A 6762-nucleotide genomic window follows, 5' to 3' on the forward strand; every position below is an offset into this window, starting at 1 on the left:
CAAGGATCTGCCTTAGGTTTAATGTCTTATCAATTTATTTTTCTGATCCTACACCTTTCCCTAGGCATACATGGTCACATTATAATACTCTTTTCTTATATGCAGTTGCTTTTGAATGTCCTAAAGTCTGGCTCCCAAGAAAGGAAAAAGAAAAAGAAAGGTACTAGCTCTTTAAACTCCATGTCATCTGGAGGGGGAGAGGTTCACCAAGACCAAGGGAAGATAAATCAACAACAGTAGATGCTCACTTCTTTGTCTTCATGTCTTTGATCAGAAAGAACAATCTGATTGGAGCACAAATCTCTGGTATTTGCAGTGCTGGGTAACCCTGGCACCAGCAAGCAGTGTAAAGGTTGTTCCAGGCACATATGCACAGCTATCTTCCAGGTGGCTGGTGGTAGAGAATGGGTAGCTCCACCTGTGCTAAAAGATGTAATTGATGAGAATTATTGGCAATTTACAGTTCATGTTTTCCACCCTGGAATTTGCAAGCCTTGAATAGCATCCAGAGTTCCAAATTGTTACATTGGGCAGACTCGTCAGTACAGTTGTTTTCTCGGAAGGGAGACAGATTGCTGGTACTCCCTACTCTGTCATTTTCCCCTCACATTGTCTCTGCTGATTCATGTTTAATTTGTAAAATCCCTTCCTCTTTTCAGAACTTGGCTTTTATAGAGCACTGTTTTAATTTCACCCATATTAGCTTGTCATATCATTCTAGAAATTGTTCAATATGTATCTTTTGAAATAATTTAATGTACACTCTGCACTATATCTGATTTCTCTATGTTTCTTTGTTATTTATTATGTTTATGCCACTTTTTACATTAGTGAGTTTCTTCAAATTCTCGGTGATTCTTGTGCTTCTAACCACAATTAAGAATGGTGTACTAACTAGTTGTTTGAAAGATGTGTGTGTGTGTGTGTGTGTGTGTGTGATGAGATACACGCATCACTGAGATTTATTTACCAGGGTGATAAAGATGGGTCAATGTGATAGTTTTATTAAGGTAAACTTAACTTTTTTCAATATAGGACACTGAACCACCCAGACTTGTGAGTTCTTTTTTTTAATACTTAAATTCACAAGAAAAAAATACTTAGTTCCGTATTTGGGAGTTATAAGCCTGATTGTCCGTATCCTATGAGGTTCTTTTACCTTTCCTCTACCTTTTTCAAAAATTTTATTTTAGAAAGAAAGTGAGGGATTGGTACTGTGGCACAGCAGGTTAAGCGATAGCCTGCAGTGCTGGCACTCCTTGTGAATTCTGGCTGCCCCACTTCTGATCCAGCTTCCTGCTAATGTGCCTGGGACAGCAGCAAAAGATGGCCCAAGTCCTTGGGCCTCTGCACTCATGTAGGAGACCCAGAAGAAGCTCTTGGCTCCTGGCTTCAGTCTACAGCCCTGGCTATTGGGGAGTGAACCAGCAAATGGAATCTCTCTCTCTCTCTCTCGCTCTCGCTCTCGCTCTCTCTGTAACTCTATCTTTCAATAAATAAATATATCTTCAAAAAAAATAGGAAGGAAGGGAAAGAGAGGGAGGGAAGGAGAGTTATGAGGCAGGAAGGAAGAGAATCTTATTATATTTTTAGAATTATTTCTATAAACTACACTGAATCTGTTTTGTTTGTATTAATATCACATTGATATGAAAAATATCACATGGTTAAAATATTTTAATTGTTACATTAAAATGTATGCATTTTATTAGGTACCCTTAAATGTGTCTATATATGTATTCACTTCATAATGTCCAAGAAGGGTAAACATATATATCTTTCAAATGTTAAGATTTCATTTTGATGAAAACATTAAATATTTTCCTTCCAGTGTTTTTAGAGAAACATACAGTACATGATCAGTATCTATAGTCCCCCTACTGTGCAATTGAATATCAAAACTTCCTACTGCTATCTAAGCATCCATAACCATTCCCCATCTGTCACTCTCCCTTACATTCCAATCTTAAGTAACCGTTATTATACTTTTAAATTTTATGAAATCAAATATTATAGATTCCACATATGAATGGGATCATGGTACTTGCCTTTCTGTACATGGCTTATTTCACTTAATGTGATGACCATGTTGCTGAAAATGACAAGGCTTCCTTCATTTTTAGCTGAATAGTATTCTATTTTCTGTAGGTACCACATTTTGTTTATTCATTCATTGCTTGATAGGCACTTAGGTTGTTTCCATTTCTTGGCTATTGTTAATAGTGCAATAAACAAGAAAGTGCAGATGTGTCTTCAACAATTATTTCATTTCCCTTGGATATATACCCAATAATGTAGTGTCTGAATCATATGGTAATTCTAGTTTTAGTTTTCAATGATGGAAGTACTAACTTACATTCCCACCAACAGTGTGACAGAGTTTTCTTTTTTCTAAATCTTCACTAGCATTTATTATCTTTTGTCTTTTTGACAATACTTAATGAAACGAGTGAGGTGACATCTCATTTGGTTCTGATTTGCATTTCCCTGATAATTAGTGATATTTATCATATTTTCATATACTTGTTGGCCAACTGTATCTCTTTCTTTGGGAAGTACCTATTTTTAATCTACTGCCCATTTCAATTGGATTTTTTCTCCCCCATCTCTCCTTAATTATTATTTCTTGAGGTTTTTTTTTTTTAAGATTTATATATTTATTTGAAAGTCAGAGTTACACAGAGAAAGAAGGAGAAGCAGAGAGAGATAAAAAGGTCTTCCATCCGCTGGTTCACTCCCCAATTGGCCACAATGGCTGGAGCTGTGCCAATCTGAAGTCAGGAGCCAGGAGCTTCCTCGGGGTCTCCTAGGAGGGTGCAGGGATCCAAGGACTTGGGCCATCTTCTACTGATTTCTCAGGCCATAGCAGAGAGCTGGATCAGAAGTTGAGGAACTAAGATGCCGGCATTGTAGGTGGTGGCTTTACCTGCTAGGCCATAGCATCAGCCCCTTTTTGAGTTCTTTATATATTCTGATTATTAACCCCTTGGCAGAACCAGAGGTTGCAAATATGCCTCCCATTATGTAGATTGTGTCTTCACTTTGTTGATCATTTTCTTCACTGTGATGAAGGTCTTTCACTTGAAAGAATCACATTTGTCTATTTTTGCTTTTGTTTCCTATGATTTTATTTTCTGATCCAAAAAAAATTCCTACCCATTCCAATGTCCTGAAAATTCCCCTATGCTTTCTTCTAGCATAATTTCATAATTTCAGGTCTTACCATTTAGAACTTTAATCTATTCTGACTATATTTTTGTAGATGGTGAGAAATAGGGATCTGGTTTTCCTCATTTATAAATTAAAACACCTCACCATCACCCCACTTCATCTCTACAAGTTTCTGCAGAAAGTGAACATCCAGCCTTTAGCTCATTTTGGTTGTGAAATTCTTAAAATTTTCAAGCATCTCATTTTGTCAGACTAATTGTACATTTTTATTTTCAGAGATAGTTTCTACCATCTCCTGAATACTTCTGGCATTCGGGGTTTTAATTTCATATTTTATTGTTTTCTTGCCTCACACTTAGATCAGCTTTATCATATATGTTAAGTCACATAGCAGTCAATAAAGACTCAGTAATTTATTTTTCAAAATTCAGAATTTTGTTGAGCTGTCACTTGCTATCATCTCCTATTTTCTTGCTATAGATTTGAATCTGTTTTATCCCTAACTTGAAGTTAGTAGAGTTTTAGAAAAAAAGAAGAAATTGATATATAAAATATATATTTATCAGAATTCCCCCATCCTTAGATTATATTTTACAAAATTTATGTACTTTTAATTTATCTGTTTTAAGTAATGGCTGGTATTAACTGGTCTGTGTAGCTTTACACTAAATAAGAAATTTGAGTTGAGTATTCTTACATTATTTCTATAAGAAATATTAATAATTTTAGCCCTACAATTCTTTTTCAAGTTTTTATTTAATGAATACATTTTTCATAGATACAGCTTTAGGAACACAGTGGTTCTTTCCCCTATACCCACCTTCCCATCCCGACTTCCATCCCACCTCCCTCTCCCTCTCCCATCTCCTTCTTCATTATGGTTCGTTTTTAGTTTGACTTTATATACAGAGGATCAACTCCATGTTAAGCACTGATTTCAACAGTTTGCACTCCCCCCACAGACACACAACATATAGAATACAGTGTGAGAACAAGATTTGCAGCCAATTCTCACAGTACAACTCATTAAGGATAGAGGTCCTACATGAGGAGTAAGTGCACAGTGACTTCTGTTGTTGCTTTAACAATTAACACTCTTATTTATGACGTCAGTGCACTTCTAGTAGTTACTTGCTTTCTCCTGTATTTGTGTCCTATTGTATCCCCAGGATTTTTGTTACTTCCAGACTCCTGTATCCCTGCCATGATTCACTCTCCAAGCACTGCTCTTGACTGGAAGTCACCAATACTGCTTTGCGACAGCCTGCCTGCCTGATAGGGAAGTTTGCTCTTTCTGAGCTAATATTTTCTGTAGAGATCTTCAGGAGTTTCTAATTATTCTTATTTTTCTCCACCTCAGGGCATGAAATAACTTTTGTGTTGTTACCGACTTTTGTGACTGGACCCTCCTTTGAACTCTCATATACCTCCAAGCTACCTTATCCATCTAATCACATTTGTTTTGAATATTTGTTTCATAATTCATACTTTGTTTTACACAAAGAATTCTATGTTTGTTTTTAATTGCTGATAATAATTCTATTTAAAGTATTTACTATAATTTATAGATTTTTGTAGAGGTGAGATTGGAAAGTATTGAGAGGAGAAATGCTATTTGTTTCAATGTACCACATTAAAATATAAAAATCGGAGATTCCATTTTATTCCTTGTAGTTCTGTATTTTTCTGAGAGAGAAAGATAAATAGATAGAGAGAGAGAGAGAGAGAGAGAAGGAATGAGAATGAACTTCCATCCACTGGTTCACTTCCCAAATATCCACAATAGCCAGGGCTAAGCCAAGCTAAAGCTCAATCCAGATCTCCCTTGTGGGTCAGAAACCCAACTGATTGAGCCATTATCTGCTGCTTCCCAGGGTGTGCATTAACACAAGGTTGGATCTGAAAGAGAGGGATGAGTCAGGACTTGAATCAGACTCTCCCATATGAGATGCCTGCATCCCAATCAACTGCTTAGTGTACTGAGCCAAATGTTTGCTCCTTATTTGAAATAAAAAATATATATATAGGGACTGGCATTGTGACACAGTTGGTTAAGTTGCCACTGGGGACAACTGGATCTTGAATTGGATTGCATGGCTCAAGTCCCAGCTATTTTGCCTTTCAGATCCAGTTTGCTATTAATTCACCTGAGAAGCAGCAGATGATAGCCCAAGTGCTTGGGTTCCTGTCACGAGGTGGCAGACACAGATAGAGTACCTGGTTCCTGGCTTTAGTCTGGCCCAACTCCACCTATTGTGGGCATTTGCTGAGTGAACCAGTGGATGAAATACCTCTTTTTCTTTGTGTCTACCTCTCTCTCCACCTTTCAAATAAGTAAACATTCTGTTATCTAAATTGAATTATCTTTATATATATATATATTTAAATATTTATTTATTTATTTGAAAGTGAGAGATACACAGAGAAAGGAGAGGCAGAGAAAGAGAGAGAGAGAGGTCTTCCATCCACTAGTTCACTGCCCAATTGGCTGCAATGGCCGGAGCTGTGTTGATCTGAAGCCAAGAGCCAGAGGCTTCATCCGGGTCTCCCACACGGATGCAGGGGCCAAAGAACTTGGGTTATTTTCTACTGCTTTCCCAAGCCATATCAGAGAGCTGGATCAGAAGTGGAGCAGGCCGGCCCCGCAGCTCACTAGGCTAATCCTCCACCTTGCGGCGCCGGCACACCGGGTTCTAGTCCCGGTCGGGGTGCCGGATCCTGTCCTCATCGCCCCTCTTCCAGGCCAGCTCTCTGCTGTGACCAGGGAGTGCAGTGGAGGATGGCCCAAGTGCTTGGGCCCTGCACCCCGTGGGAGACCAGGAGAAGTACCTGGCTCCTGCCATCGGATCAGCGCGGTGCGCTGGCCGCAGCGGCCATTGGAGGGTGAACCAACGGCAAAGGAAGACCTTTCTCTCTGTCTCTCTTTCTCGCTGTCCACTCTGCCTGTCAAAAAAAAAAGTCCCTTCAGGCCAGGGCGTTAACTGGTTGGGCCACAGCACCAGCCCCAGCTTTATATATTTTATATGTTTGAAATGTACATTATATTTATTATTGAAAGAACAAAATGCAGGAATGATTTATGATTTATGATAATTATATAGTTAATGTTCTAGACAAACTGAAAATTCAAATAAATAGTATATAAATGAATATTTTACATAAGTATTAAAAGAATGTTATATTTCTTTGAAAAATATTACATTGTTATAAAGCAAATAAATATTTATGAAATTTAAAATAGTTTGGTAATAATAAGAAATTTTAAGCATTGCATTAATTTTTAGTTTCTTAATTACATTTAAGTGATGAATGTTTTTAGATGAAGTTACAGTAAGATTTCAGTAAAACCACTAAAACCTTATAATACAATATCAAGATAAGTTATTTTTGTCTGTATCTAATATAAAATATGAAGACACAGATGTAATATACATCCTGGAATATGTTTATAATATGCATTTTACATTGGGGGCCATTGGTCATGGTAAATAATTTAAAATTCACAGAACTAAGAGAAAAGAATGTGTAAGTGTGCAGCAGGACGATTTTTTTAATAATTTTATTTAAGGCATACAAATTTCATTTATACAG

The sequence above is a fragment of the Oryctolagus cuniculus genome, chromosome 7, assembly GCF_051225735.1.
Source record: "Oryctolagus cuniculus isolate XC-2025 breed Fujian yellow rabbit chromosome 7, ASM5122573v1, whole genome shotgun sequence".
In the NCBI taxonomy this organism is placed as follows: domain Eukaryota; kingdom Metazoa; phylum Chordata; class Mammalia; order Lagomorpha; family Leporidae; genus Oryctolagus; species Oryctolagus cuniculus.